This window comes from Pan paniscus, chromosome 7, assembly GCF_029289425.2.
Source record: "Pan paniscus chromosome 7, NHGRI_mPanPan1-v2.0_pri, whole genome shotgun sequence".
Taxonomy (NCBI): domain Eukaryota; kingdom Metazoa; phylum Chordata; class Mammalia; order Primates; family Hominidae; genus Pan; species Pan paniscus.
In genome coordinates, this window is record NC_073256.2 from 80,283,501 (window position 1) to 80,299,288 (window position 15,788).

The 15,788-nt window shown below is 35.0% G+C and overlaps 1 pseudogene; it reads right to left on the reverse strand.

Annotated features, from left to right (window-relative positions):
* Positions 1-303: 303 nt before the first annotated feature.
* Positions 304-3,908, reverse strand: LOC112440675 (cytochrome c oxidase subunit NDUFA4-like; annotated as a pseudogene).
* Between the last annotated feature and the right edge of the window lie 11,880 nt (positions 3,909-15,788).

Here is a 15,788-nt window from a genome sequence, read left to right on the forward strand (position 1 = left end):
GTCCCACTAATCGATTTTCTGTCTCTATAAATTTGCCTTTGACATCTGCATAGTGTTCAACTGTACGGATGAATAATAATTTATTCAACCAGTCCTCTCTTGGCAGACATTAATTCCTTATATTTTGCTACTACAAATAATAACAGAGTGAATAACTTTAAATCATTTCATTTCATGTGAACAAATTATTTCATATTTTTACCATATTATACCTAAATGTATGTTAAGGTAGATTCCTAGAAATGAAATTGCTAAGTAAAGGATAAATGTATATGTAATTTTGCTACTTGTTACCGAATTCCTCTCTATAGAAGTTGTTTTATTTGCATTCTCAATAACAATATATAACAGAGTGTCTGTTTCCTCACAGTCTTATCAATTGAGAAGGCAGTGAACTTTGAATTTTGTCAGTCTGCAATGTAAGAAGCATATCTTGGAGAATTTTAGTTTGCATTGCTGTTATATTAAGTATATTTGAGTACATTTTTGTGTGTTTAAGAGTCATTTTCATGTCTTCTGTGAAATATTTGCTCATATATTTTGCCCATTTTGCTGTAGGATTGTTGATCTCTTTTTCCATCTTGGGAATTTTTAAATATTAGATTTTTTTTGGTAAAAAATGCATACATGTATTTCCCTTGTGCTGTTTTCCTTTTGTTTTTGCCATGCATAGAATTTTTAACATATCATATTATGTATTGATATTTTCTCCATGACTTCTGAATTTTGAGACAGTTTTTTTTCTACTTAAAGATTATAAAGCTATTCATCCATGTTTCCTTCTTGTTCTTTAATGCCACAACAATACCTGATGTTAGCAGGACTTAGTGCTTCATTTAGTAAGAAACTGTCTTTCGTGCTAAGAAATACATATTTCTTTCTTTTTTCTTTTCCTTTTTTTTTTTTTTTTTTTTTTTTGAGACAGGGTCTTGCTCTGCTGTCATCCAGGCTGGAGAGCGATGGCATGATCACAGCTCACTGCGGCCTTGACCACCTCGGGCTCAGGTGATTGTCCCACAGCAGCCTCCTGAGCAGCTGGGACTACAGGCACAAATCATTACTCCCAGCTAACATTTCTGTATTTTCAGTAGAAACAGGGTTTCGCCATATTGGCCAGGCTGGTCTTGAACTCCTGGCATCAAGCAATCCACCCACCTTGGCCTCCCAAAGTGCAGGGATTACAGGCATGAGCACCATGCACTGCCATATTTCATATTTTAAAAGAACCAATTTGATACGGTTTGGATCTGTGTCCCTGCCCAAATCTCATGTGACATTGTAATCCCCAATGTTGGAGGTGGGGCCTGGTGGGAGGTGATTGGATCATGGGGGTAGATCTTTCCTGAATGGTTTAACACCACCCCCTCAGTGCTGTTCTTATGATAGTGAGTTCTCATGAGATTTGTTTAAAAGTGTGTAACACCTTCCTCCTCCCTCTCTCTCTTACTCCTACTCCTGCCATGTAAGTAGTGCCTGCTCCCTTTTCTGCTTCCTCCATGATGTATTTCCTGAAGCCTCCCTAGGAGCCAAGCCAGCTTCATGCTTCCTGTACAGCCTACAGAACAATGAGCCAATAAAACCTATTTTATTTATAAATTATTCAGTCTCAGGTATTTATAGCAATGCAAGAATGGACTGATAAACTATTAATTCTTATTTTATTGAATTTTTAAAAATGAGAAATAGGTGTTTAATATTGTCTAATGTATTTTCCATATTCATGGAGATGATTATATTAACCATCTTTATATTTTTCAGTGAACTACACTTGGATATTATGTATTTTTTTAATGTGCTGATAGATTCTATTTATTATTGCTTTTGAGATTTTTTGATCAACATTAGTAAGTATGATATATTGGTTTATTTTTTTACAATCATTATCAGAGGTTGATATGAATATCATGTTTATAGAACTAGAAATCTGGAAGTTTCCCTTCTTTTTCTATCTGGAGCACTTTAAGAAAAGTTGGTATCTAAACTTTAAAAGCTTGGTAGAATTCCCTATGAAATCATCTAGTAGTCTCTGTCTTTTCATTGAGGAAAACCCTCAAGATTCTGTTTTGTCTGCAATAACTGATTTGTTTAGACTTCCTTTACCACTGGGGTTAGGTTGGGTCATTATATGTTCCTAAACAGTTTTAATTTTATCTAAGTTTTTAGTATTATTATATAGTTGCACAATAGTGATTTTTAAAAGTTTTTCTCTGTTTCATTGGATAATTTCTCCTTTATTATGCTTATTTAATTGGTGCCTTTCCTTTACTAAATTTAGTTGTCTAGGTTTTATTTTTTCAAATAATCAATTTATTCATTTCTCTGATTCTCTTTCTATTGTTTTTCTCTTTTCTAATTTACTTCTAATTTTATCTTTGTTAATTTTTCCTTTTGTCTTTTGGTTTACTTTGTTGAGCACTTTTAGCTTTGGGGTTAAAATTTTAATTTATTTATTTTATCATCTTTGATATAGCTATTAAAGGATATAAATTTTCCTCAGAAAATTTACTACTTTAACAGTTTTCCATAGATTTACTTTATGTGTTTGCTATTACTTCCTATAAATTTTGCAGCTTTGTTTTATGTTTCCTCTTTGATCCAAGAGTTGTTTCACAGAAAGTTTAAAAACTTTTTTTTTTTTTTTTTTTTTTTTTTTTGAGATGGAGTCTCGCTCTGTCACCCAGGCTGGAGTGCAGTGGCGTGATCTCGGCTCACTGCAAGCTCCACCTCCCAGGTTCATGCCATTCTGCCTCAGCCTAACCAGTAGCTGGGACTACAGGTGCCTGCCACCACACCTGGCTAATTTTTTGTATTTTTAGTAGAGATTGGTTTTCACCGTGTTAGCCAGGATGGTCTTGATCTCCTGACCTTGTGATCCACCCACCTCGGCCTCCCAAAGTGCTGGGATTACAGGCTAGAGCCACTGCGCCCAGCCAGAAAGCTTAAAATGTTTACAGGGTTGGTATCTTCTAAAAAATTTGTATTTTCTTACAGATTTCTAGTTTTATTAAATTTTGATTGGAAAATCTTACTTGAATTATTTTACTTTCTGGAATTTGTTGAGGCTTTACTTGTGGTCTAGTCCAGTTAGTTTTTATAAATATACAAGTGCACTGAACAAGTAATATTCTTTAATTTAGAGGAAAATAATATATTGCTATCCAGTTGCTTATTAATTTTTTGTTTGTATTTTCTATATTTTTATCATTTTTTGTCCACTTATTTACCTATTTCATAAAAAGATGTGGTAAAGTCTCCTGATATTAAAGTGTCTCTATTTTCCCTTCCATTTCCTGTAGTGTCTCCTTTGTAACCGTTGCTATTGTGTCATTTGTTATGAATTGCAGACTTTAGCTTCAAGAAGTGTACTTCTTTGTCTTAGTTAATGTTTTCTGGCCTGAATTTTACATTTTCAGATATCAAAAGTGTAACTCCTGCTTCATTTTTATTTGCATTTACCTGTTGTATATTCACCCATCCTTTTAATTTTAATTTTTTGTTTGTTTCAAGTTTCAGTTATGTATTAATCAGTGTAATCTCCAACACATTCATCAACATGATTTCATACATCTAGAGGAGAACTATTTCCTGGTTATGTAGAAAATTGTGCAGATGGCTTCTGGAAGACTTTCATTCTAAAGCAGCTTTATAGTGAAACATTTCATTTAAATATCTGGACCTTCTTTCTTCAGTTTGCTGTAATCTACATTCATTGAGTAAAATTTGTATTGATCATTGGGACCCCATTTGTTCCAGGGCTCTGGGTTCTTTCTGTCCCAGCTAACATCTGGATTGAACGATGCCAGATGCAAGACAAATTGTGCTGCTCCAGTACCTCCAGCTCCAATAAATACAAAGCGGGGGATCAAGCTCAGATGCTTCTTGGCCTGACTGAGAATCTAGCAGAGCATGTTTGTGGCAGAGGCCTCTGACTCAAAAGGAAAGAAAAAGCCTAGCCACCAGGCCCTGGGCTAAATAGTATCTCAATTTTAACCTTTTGAATTTGCTTATTTTAACTGTGTCTCTTGAATACAACATAGTGTAGGGTTAGCTTTGTTGGTCAATATGAAAATTTAGTAATCAAGATAAGCTGTTACTTTTATTAATATTATTGATACGTTTGCTTTCAGTATTATCATATTGTTGTATGTTACATTTGCCACATACTGTGTGGTCTCTTTTCCTTCCTATTTATTTTCCTTTAGTGTTTAGGAAAGTGTGTATATTTATTGAAGTCCTTACATTTATACCAACACCTTTATATAATATCTTTAGTCACCTCTATAGTAACTCACTGTCTTTTGGTTCTCTAATATGTGGAGCACTAAAGTTAGCTAGTACTAGCTAAAAAGGCAGAGTCACAAGGGACAAAGTAAATAAAGGTACAAGGGAGAATCTTTTTTGAATGGGTTTGTGACTGTAGCAAGCCTCCTGAGGCAGCTCAGAGGAGACTGGTACAATTGTGAAGCATTGTACTGGCCTGAAGTTGCTTACACCATCACTACCTAGCCAACAAGACAAGAAGCAGTAAACAAGATCAGAATGGGGACTCTCTAAATAGGGTGGGGCCATTATCAGGGAAAGAGCATAGAAGAGAATAATATGCAAAAAAGGTGATATCAAAAAGACACTTCAAAATCTTGCTTGGTTTTGGCTTCATTAGTTAGAGATTCTCACCAAAAATTCCTTAATTCCAGACCCAGAGCAAGCATCCTATGATTCCATTTTTAATCTAAACTGCCAGCTTGCCAAATTTTAAACCTATTCAATTATTCTTGGAAATAGAAAATGAAGTTTGGATTAAATTCTATTGAGGCCACCGTTAGTATCAAAGAGGTCTTTTCCACAGAACATCCTGACAAGAAAGTTTTTGGTAACTAATGATGAGTTATAACAAATGTTGATGGTACAGGCCCAGAACTCAGCAAAGACTAAATATTTATAATGGTTTAATTTCCAATCACAATTTTTTCTTCTCCTCCTTATGCTTTCTCATACCCCCACCATGCCATGTCCCTGTGAAAGTGCTTCATCAGGGTCAAATTGGCTAACTTGACATGCTGGTAGTGAAAAGATTAAAAACAGACGGCAAGAGGCAGAAGAAGGAAAAAGAATACTTCTTCATGTATTCATTCATCACTTACTAAGAATAAACGAATTGCAAGTTACTGATCTAGTGCTGTACTAGACTCTCTTTGAACAATGTGAATGAAGCAACTCAGGTTGCAAAGTGAGCGATCTAAGGCATAGTCCCTCATAGCACCCAACTGGAATATTGGAGAGATTGAAGTTTTAACCTGTGTAAATCGTTTACCATGGTGTCATTGTAGGACCTCACGGAATAATTGCTAGTATTTCTATCATTATGAACTTCTATTAGTATTGGACCAAGAGGAAGGAGTTTAGCACACATGCGTCTGTGAAGCAAAGCATGCCTTCTTTTGTCCTTCTCTGAGATGGGCTATTTATCAAAAATAACAACGACAAAGATATAATCAATTTACCTGTCTAGAATGCTGTGATAATTTACTAATTGATACTGTAAAGTTCTTTTAAAACATCAAGTAAAATATAAATTCTAAATATTGGGTAATAGCTTTCTTTGATTAGCATCTTCCACACACAATAATGTAACCTAATTTATTTAAACAATACAAAGTTAAGTAATAGAAAGCAGAGGAAGAAATAAATTAAGAGGCATAGTCCAAAGAGAAGGGCATATTTTCAGATGAGATTTGAAAAAAGATGGTGAGTCAATGAGGCAGAGAGACACTAGGAAGCTGTTCTACTTGAGAAAAGATATAGACAAGGTCTCTCCTTAGACAATCTGCTACATTCTCTTGGCACCGAATTAAAACATTAAATGCATCAGCATCTCAAATAACATGAATGTTAATGGCGATCACTGCTGAGACACAAAAGAGCACTTAATTACCCTTTGGGAGAGTAAATGCCATCATTACTGAGAATTGTTAAAGTCATATAAAAGTTGAAAAATGCAATAAGTTGTGGCTGCTAACAATGAAGATCTGTGCTCCCCTCCGAGAGTCTAAGTTGCTGCAGGGACGCACCTGTCCAGCCAAGAACTACATTTTCCAGAAGCCTTGCATCCAAAAGGGGCCAGTGGCTAGTCTGGCTGATGAAATATAATGTGTGCTATTTCCAGACTCAGGTGGATAATTAGCAGTTATGCATTTACTATAATCATTTTCCTTCCCACAGTAACCCTGGAACAGACATGCTGAAGATAATAGCATGAAGAAAAAGAAGGATCCTGAATCCCAGAACCTCTACTTGAACAAAGAAACCCATGAGAGCTGCCCAGCTAGCAACATCCACGTTGGACCAAGCATTAGTGATAAATAAAGTTTTATTTGCTAAACCACTGGTATTTCAGGGGTGTTCATTACCTACCATTCCTAGTAACATATTTTTATTTTGGAAGTCAGATTTTTGAACTAAACATGCAGTTATGAGACTGAACAAGTGTTATAGACTATGAAAAGAAAAGAATGAAGGGATGGGGGAAAAAGAAAACGTTCTAGTTGGAAGAATAAATATGTAAAGTGGAGAAGTGAGAAAATATGATCAGGTGGTCAGGATGTCTGGAGTGAAGAGATAGACAATGGTCTATTTTTAAATATAGCAGAAAGGTCAGATAAGGTTCCTTACAGTGCTTTGAATTTAGGAACCAGCATGTCATAATTTCCTTTAGTGAAAGCAATTTTCATTAAGTATTGGTAGAATAAGTCACACTGCAGTGGATTGAGGACTGAAAGGGAACTGAAGTAGAGAAAGGAAATGTAAAATACTTTTTCAAGAAACTTGGCATTAAAAGGGAAGAAAGATATAGGAGGGTAGCTAGAGGAAGCTGTAAGGATGAAGGACAGTCTTGTTTTGTTATATTTTGTTTTAAGATTGGGAGTGACTGGTGGATACTTAAATGCTAGTGGAAAAGCTACAGCAGAATGGGTATCATGTGAGATGCGGAAGAGTTCCCTGCAAAAATGAGAGAGGCTGGTACAAAGAATTTGTTGAGAGCCTTGCCTTAAAGGCAGAAAGGCACTTCTTCCCCTCAAACACAAGGCAAGAAAAGGTGGGGCTGTGAACTGTGGGAAGAATGGCTGCCTACTCCTACTATGAGAATTGCAAAGAATTTGGAAAACATAGGCAAGAATTCTTCAATCAAAAAGGAAAAGAAATGGCAGTAATATTGAGATAATGTGCATACAATTAAATGAGTTAAAAATATATAAAAACAAGATAATGATAAAACTATAAGAATATAGATATACAGACAGATTCATATAGAATACAGATGTGTGAAATGTAGTAAATAAAATACATAGGGTGAAATAGATAGCTTTTTCATAGATACTGGCAATATATTTGAGACTCATTGTGCAGATATTCTCAGTTAAGTGAAGAAGAAGAAAACTTATTATTATCAAGGGAATACAACATGCCAGATAGTGGGCTGGTTTTACAAATTTTCTCCATCTATTCTAATCACAATTCCATGAGGTATCATTTCCATTTTTTTTAACTTGAGTAAACTGAAGTTCAGTTGACAGTTATTAAGTAAAAAAGATTCAAACTTACATCTGTCTGACTTAAAAACTCATATTCTCATTGTACTTCAAAACTACCACTGCCTTAGTCAATGAAAGAACATTCATTTTGGAGACAAACAAATCGGAATTTCTATATGATTCCCACGTCTTACTTCTTATATTGTCAACATTCTGAGAACAAGGTCTTGTTCACCTTTGTATCACTTATGCACAGCGCAGTGCTTAAATTATTGAAGCTGCCCAATAAGTGAATGTAGCATTAAATTTAATTTCTTTATGACTATTTCAATATTCACAGCAGGATAAAATTAAAATATTACAAAGAAAGACAAATGAAAGATAAAAAAATTTAAAGTAAAACATAAGTTAATCAAGAAATAACTAAGATGGAAAAGTAATAGGCAGTATAGGTTACTTAAAGTGTTATAATAATTGCAAGGGTAATTTGAGTGATTTAAACATGATGGTAACAATGGAATTTATGCCACTATGGGTGGACAAGAATAGCACATTCCTGCTCTCTACTAGACCCTAATATTTTTAAATTACTTTTGGGTGCACTCAAAAAGTCAAAACAATGTATTATTGTCAATTAATCACTATCCAATATTCCAAAAATGCTTTCTTTTCCTCAAAACCTATATTTAATTTTAAAATTTCATTTCCATGTTCATATTGCAAATGATTTTTACTTACATTGATTTTAACCCCTTTTCAGACTTCAGTTGGGAAGCTCAAAGAGCCTTCCTTTCAAAAATCAGATATTAACATAGACAATTTTAACAACATAGAGTTAAGAGTTTGAAACTAAAATAAAGCATATTCTAACAAAAGTTCACAGTTTTAGGCATCAAAGGAAATCATAATATGCATAATGCACAACAAGCAACATTTGCAAACTACATGTACAGTATGGGTACATCTGCTATAATATTTCATTTGAATACTATCTTTGTATTATGCACTCATCATGTCAAGTAGTACCATCTTTTTCACTACCCCCAAATAACAAAATATTTAAGATGCTTCACTTTAAATTTATAATCAACAAAGCTCCAAAGCCAAAAATTATAGGAAAAGGGAATGGTGTGAGCTGAAGCTAAAATATTAGATTTTATTCATTTATTCAAAAATTAATTTATTGCTTTGATAAAATGATCACAAAGAAAATCACAAAGAAAAACATTTAGTGATTGCTAGTATGATGGCCATCTTAAAAACCGCATTTCACTTTTAAATACTACTGATAATAATATCTAAAGATAAGAAAATTATCATACACTTTCTTCTGCCTTTCATTTTATTTTGTGTTAATTAACTATTATTTGGGGGCTGTCACCATTTACCACATTTATATTCTGTCTTATTGCGATAATTCCCACAGACATTTAATCTTCGCTTTATGTTGAAGTGAAGTGGCACATACCTCAATTGCTTTTACCAGATTTTCTCCATTCCTGGTTTCTCTATTTTAACTCATTACATGGCTGGCTGAATGTTAGCATGAACTAGTTTTTCCAGGAAGGACTCAACAATGCTAATTTTGTTCATGTTCGGGAATGATGGCCTCCTGCTTTCACACTTAATGGACAGTTTGGATGAGTGTAATATTCTTTGATCACATGGTCTCAGTATTAAGCTTATTTTACAGTATTGTCTTTGGGCATGGAACATTGCTATGAAGAAATCGAAAGCCAGCATGATTTTCCAACTTATAGATGACATCCCATTTCAACTTAAAAGCCTGACTCATTTTTTTATCTGCAAAGTTTGATAACTTAAAAGGCGTGAATTGTGATTTCTTGCTCTACATTAACCGTCTCTGGAACATGGTGGGTTCTTTCACTCCACAGATTCAATTTTGTGTTTATTTCAAGAAATTGGGTTTTTACTAGTTCAATCATTGTGGAAGTCAGTGTGGCGATTCCTCAGGGATCTAGAACTTGAAATACCATTTGACCCAGCCATCCCATTACTGGGTATATACCCAAAGGACTATAAATCATGCTGCTATAAAAACACATGCACACGTATGTTTATTGCGGCACTATTCACAATAGCAAAGACTTGGAACCAACCCAAATGTCCAACAACGATAGACTGGATTAAGAAAATGTGGCACATATACACCGTGGAATACTATGCAGCCATAAAAAATGATGAGTTCATGTCCTTTGTAGGGACATGGATGAAATTGGAAATCATCATTCTCAGTAAACTATCACAAGGACAGAAAACCAAACACCACATGTTCTCACTCATAGGTGGGAATTGAACAATGAGATCACATGGACACAGGAAGGGGAATATCACACTCTGGGGACTGTTGTGGGCTGGGGAGAGGGGGGAGGGATAGCATTAGGAGATATACCTAATGCTAAATGACGAGTTAATGGGTGCAGCACACCAGCATGGCACATGTATACATATGTAACTAACCTGCACATTTTGCACATGTACCCTAAAACTTAAAGTATAATAATAATAAAATTTAAAAAAAAAGAAAATCTACCACTAACATGTTAAAAAAAAAAAAAGAAATTGGGTTTTTAAAAAATGGGCATCTTTCAATTATTTCTCTGTTTTATTTGTTGTATTCTCAAATTCAGAAACACATTTATTTTTCATATAAGACCATATCTTTTCTCCATGTATGAATTTTTCTGTGTAACATTTATGCCTTTTTCCTTTGAATTTAAATTTTTCTTTTAATCACTAATTTGATTTTCAGCCGTGTTTCCATTACTTGGTGCTTCTGATGTTTTTAATTTTGCAGTGGTGTCATTTGGGACTTTAAGAAAGACATTCTGGGCATTCCAGCAAGAGAAGTCGGGATACAAGTAATGGACACAAGGCAGTTACCACACACACAAAAAATACTGTGATTTTTAAACAAAAATAATTTCTGCTTTTGAAACTATCCCTGCCTCAAACATCTTTTTTAAGTAAATTATGATTAGGTACCATGAACCCAGAAGTATTAAAAACAAAACAAAAAAACGCCACTCTCCCAAGCATCTAATCTGATGTACTCTTATTATGGTTTGAATGGTACTAATAAATATTTTAACTAATTACGTACTTAAATCTTGTGTGTCCTATATCCAGTGCTTTCCTTCCCAGCAGCCTAGACAAAAACTATTCAAAATGAAGATTTTTAAGTGCTGATATTGCTGTCATGTTTCATATCACTTAAAGAAAAAATAACTTTTAAAAACTATTTTTTTCAATTTTGCAAACAGCTCACCTAGGATTATGAGGATATCTTGGAGTTTCTGAAAAGCTGATATTTATAGATAATTTTAAGATTATTTTCTTTTTCAAAGAAGCAGGTGGCCTAAAATAAACTGAAATCGGTGAGTTGGATCTTGAAGTAAAGAGCAACAAAAAGAATGATATTGAAAAAATCATATCACAATGGGAGTAAAAGATATTTAAGAGTCAAATATAACTGTAAGGCATGAAACAATATCACCTTAACCCACCTAGAGACTTAAAGAATCAAAATGGCTATTCTGTTTATGAAAGATAAAAACCTCACACAGACTTATTATTTCCATATTCCATATGATCATTTCTCTTGGTAAAGGACCGATAGCTTTTCACATCATAAGTCGTTTTGGTACCGAGTTTGTTCTTAGATTTGAGAGCTGGTTATTCGAATGTTTCCATTGGTTCCAAAGAGGGCCCACTGGGCTGAGAAATGTCTTTTGTTAGCTTCTACAAAAACGTGTGTTTGAAAACTATTCTAAGTAAAACATGTTCCATTCAAAATTATGTTAGCCCATAGGGGAAAAAATTGGAAATATGGAATGTTAAAAAAAAATATTAAACACTGTTTAGGCTGGAGGTGGAAGTTTGAGGAGAGGTGAAATATTTGGGGGGAGTTTTCATAAAACACACGCTCCAATACCCATTCATTCAGAAGTTCTGATATATCCTATGGAGAAATAACAACCATTAATAACACTACTCAAAATGATTCTGTAATTCCCCTCAGGTTGATAATATTAATTTTACAGGTAAGAAAACACTATGCTTATTTTATAGTTTAAGAAACTGTTTTGGTTACTACTGTAGCCTTGTAGCATAGATAGAAGTCAGGTAGCGTGATGCCTCCATCTTTATTCTTTTTACTTAGAATTGTCTTGGCTATATGAGCTCTTTTTTAGTTCCATATGAAATTTAAAGCAGTTTTTTTCTAATTCTGTGAAGAAAGTCAATGGTAGTTTGATGGGGACAGCACTGAATCTATAAATTATTTTGGGCAGTATGGCCGTTTTCACGATATTGATTCTTCCTATCCATGAACATGGAATGTTTTTCCATTTGTTTGTGTCCTCTCTTACTTCCTCAAGCAGTGATTTATAGTTCTCCCTGAAGAGGTCCTTCACATCCCTTGTAAGTTGTATTCCCAGGTATTTTATTCTCTTTGTAGCAATTGTGAATGGGTCACTCATGATTTGGCTCTCTGTTTGTCTATTATTGGTGTATAGGGATGTTTGTGATTTTTGCTTATTGATTTTGTATACTAAGACTTTACTGAAGTTGCTTAACAGCTTAAGGAGATTTTCGGCTGAGAGGATGAGGTTTTCTAAATATACAATCATGTCATCTGCAGAGTCAATTTGACTTCCTCTCTTTCTATTTGAATACCCTTTATTCCTTTCTCTTGCCTGATTACCTTGGCCATAACTTCCAATACTACATTGAGTAGGAGTGGTGAAAGAGGGCATACTTGTCTTGTGCCAGCTTTCAAAGGGAATGCTTCCAGCTTTTGCCCATTCCATATGATATTGGATTTGGGTTTGACATAAATAGCTTTTATTATTTTGAGACATGTTCCATTAATACCTAGTTTATTGAGAGTTTTTTAGCGTTAAGAGGTGTCGAATTTTATCGAAGACCTTTTCTGCATCTGTTGAGATAATCATGTGGTTTTTGTCATTGGTTCTGTTTATGTGATGGATTACATTTATTGATTTGTGTAGGTTGAACCAGCCTTGAATCCCAGGGATGAAGCTGACTTGATTATGGTGGATAAGCTTTTCGATGTGCTGCTGGATTCGGTTTGCCAGTATTTTATTGAGGATTTTCACATAGATGTTCATCAGGGATATTGGCCTGAAATCTTCTTTTTTTGTTATGTCTTTGCCAGGTTTTGGTATCAGGATGATGCTGGCCTCATAAAATGAGTTAGGGATGAGTCCCTCTTTTCCTATTGCTTGGAAATTTTCAGAAGGAATGGTACCAGCTCCTTTTTGTACCTCTGGTAGGATTTGGCTGTGAATATGTCTGGTCCTGGGCTTTTTTTTGTTGGTAGGCTATTAATTATTGCCTCAATTTCAGAACTTGTTATTGGTCTATTCAGCAATTCGACTTCTTTCTGGTTTAGTGTTGGGAGGGTGTATGTATCCAGGAATTTATCCATTTCTTCTAGATTTTCTAGTTTATTTGCGTAGTGATGTGTATAGTATTCTCTGATGTTAATTTGTATTTCTGTGGGATCGGGGGTGATAGCCCCTTAATCATTTTTTTATCATGTGTATTTGATTCTTCTCTCTTTTCTTCTTTATTATTCTGGCTAGTGAACTATCCATTTTGTTAGTCTTTTCAAAAAACTAGCTCCTGGATTCATTGATACTTTGAAGTGTTTTTTGTGTCTCTTATCTCCTTCAGTTCTGCTCTGATTTTAGGTATTTCTTGTCTTCTGCTAGCTTTTGAATTTGTTTGCTATTGCTTCTCTAGTTGTTTTAATTGTGATGTTAGAGTGTCAATTTTAGATCTTTCCTGCTTTCTCTTGTGGGCATTTAGTGCTATAAATTTCCCTCTAAGCACTGCTTTAAATGTGCCCCAGAGATTCTGGTACATTGTGTCTTTGTTCTCATTGGTTTCAAAGAACATCTTTATTTATGCCTTCATTTCATTATTTACCCAGTAGTCATTCAGGAGCAAGTTTTTCAGTTTCCATGTAGTTGTGTTGTTTTGAGTGAGTTTCTTAATCCTGAGTTCTAATTTGAATGCACTGTGGTCTGAGAGACAGTTTGTTATGACTTCCATTGTTTTGCATTTGCTGATGAGTGTTTTACTTCCAATTATGTGGTCAATTTTAGAATAAGTGCGATGTGGTGCTGAGAAGAAAGTATATTCTGTAGATTTGGGATGGAGAGTTCTGTAGATGTCTATTAGGTCTGCTTGGTCCATAGCTGAGTTCAAGTCCTGGATATCTTTGTTAATTTTCTGTCTTATCGATCTGTCTAATATTGACAGTGGGGTGTTAAAGTCTCCCACTATTGTTGTGTGACAGTCTAAGTCTCTTTGTAGGTCACTAAGAACTTGCTTTATGAATCTGAGTGCTCCTGTATTGGGTGCATATATATTTAGGATAGTTAGCTCTTCTCGTTGCATTGATCCCTTTACCATTATGTAATGCCCTTCTTTGTCTCTTTTGATCTTTGTTGGCTTAAAGTCTGTTTTATCAGAGACTAGGATTGCGACACCTGCTTTTTTTTGCTTTCCACTTGCTTGATAAATCTTCCTCCATCCCTTTATTTTGAGCCTATGTGTGTCTTTGCACGTGAGATAGGTCTCCTGAATACAGCACATTGATGGGTCTTGAGTCTTTATCCAATTTGCCAGTCTGTGTCTTTTAATTGAGGCATTTAGCCCATTTACATTTAAGGTTAATATTGGTATGTTTGAATTTAATCCTGTCATTATGATGCTAGCTGGTTATTTTGCCCGTTAGTTGATGCAGTTTCTTCATAGCATCTATGGTCTTTACAATTTGGTATATTTTGGCAGTGGCTGGTACTGGTTTTTCCTTTCCATATCTAGTGCTTCTTTCAGGAGCTCTTGTAAGGCAGGCCTGGTGGTGACAAAATCTCTCAGCATTTGCTTGTCTGCAAATGATTTTATTTCTCCTTCACTTATGAAGCTTAGTTTGGCTGGATATGAAATTCTGGGCTGAAAATTCTTTTCTTTAAGCATGTTGAATATTGGCCCCCACTTTCTCCTGGCTTGTAGGGTTTCTGCAGAGAGATCCACTGTGAGTCTGATGGGCTTCCCTTTGTGGGTAACCTGACCTTTCTCTCTGGCTGCCCTCAACATTTTTTCCTTCATTTCAACCTTGGTGAATCCGATGATTATGTGTCTTGGGGTTGCTCTTCTTGAGGAGTATCTTTGGGGTGTTCTCTGTATTTCCTGAATTTGAATGCTGACCTGTCTTGCAAGGTTGGGGAAATTCTCCAAGACAATACTAAGCAAAAAGAACAAAGCTGGAGGCATCACATTGCCTGACTTCAAACTATATGACAAGGCTACAGTAACCAAAACAGCATGGTACTGGTACCAAAATAGATATGTAGACCAATGGAACAGAACAGAGGCCTCAGAAATAATGCCACACACCTACAACCATCTGATCTTTGATGAACATTATAAAAACAAGCAATGGGGAAAGGATTCCCTATTTAATAAATGGTGTTGGGAAAACTGGCTAGCCATATGCAGAAAACTGAAACTTGACCCCTTCCTTACACATTATACAAAAATTAACTCAAGATGGAGTAAAGACTTAAATGTGAGACCTAAAACCATAAAAACCCTAGAAGAAAACCTAGGCAATACCATTCAGGACATAGGCATGGGCAAAGACTTCTATGACTAAAACACCAAAAGCAATGGCAACAAAAGGTGAAATACACAAATGTGATCAAATTAAACTAAAGAGCTTCTGCACAGCAAAAGAATCTATCATCAGAGTGAACAGGCAACCTACAGAATGGGAGAAAATTTTTGCAATATATCCATCTGACAAAGGGTTAATATCCAGAATCTACAAGGAACTTAAACAAATTTACAAGAAAAAAACATACAATCCCATCAAAAAGTGGGTGAAGGATATAAAGAGACATTTCTCAAAAAAGACATTTATGTGACCAACAAACATATGAAAAAGAGCTCATCATCACTGGTCATTAGATAAATGCAAATCAAAACCACAATGAGATGCCATCTCATGCCAGTTAGAATGGCGATCATTAAAAAGTCAGGAAACAACAGATGCTGGAGAGGATGCAGAGAAATAGGCACGCTTTTACACTGTTGATGGGAGTGTTAATTAGTTCAACCATTGTGGAAGACAGTGTGAGGATTCCTCAAGGATCTAGAACTAGAAATACCATTTGACCCAGCAATCCCATTACTGGGTATATA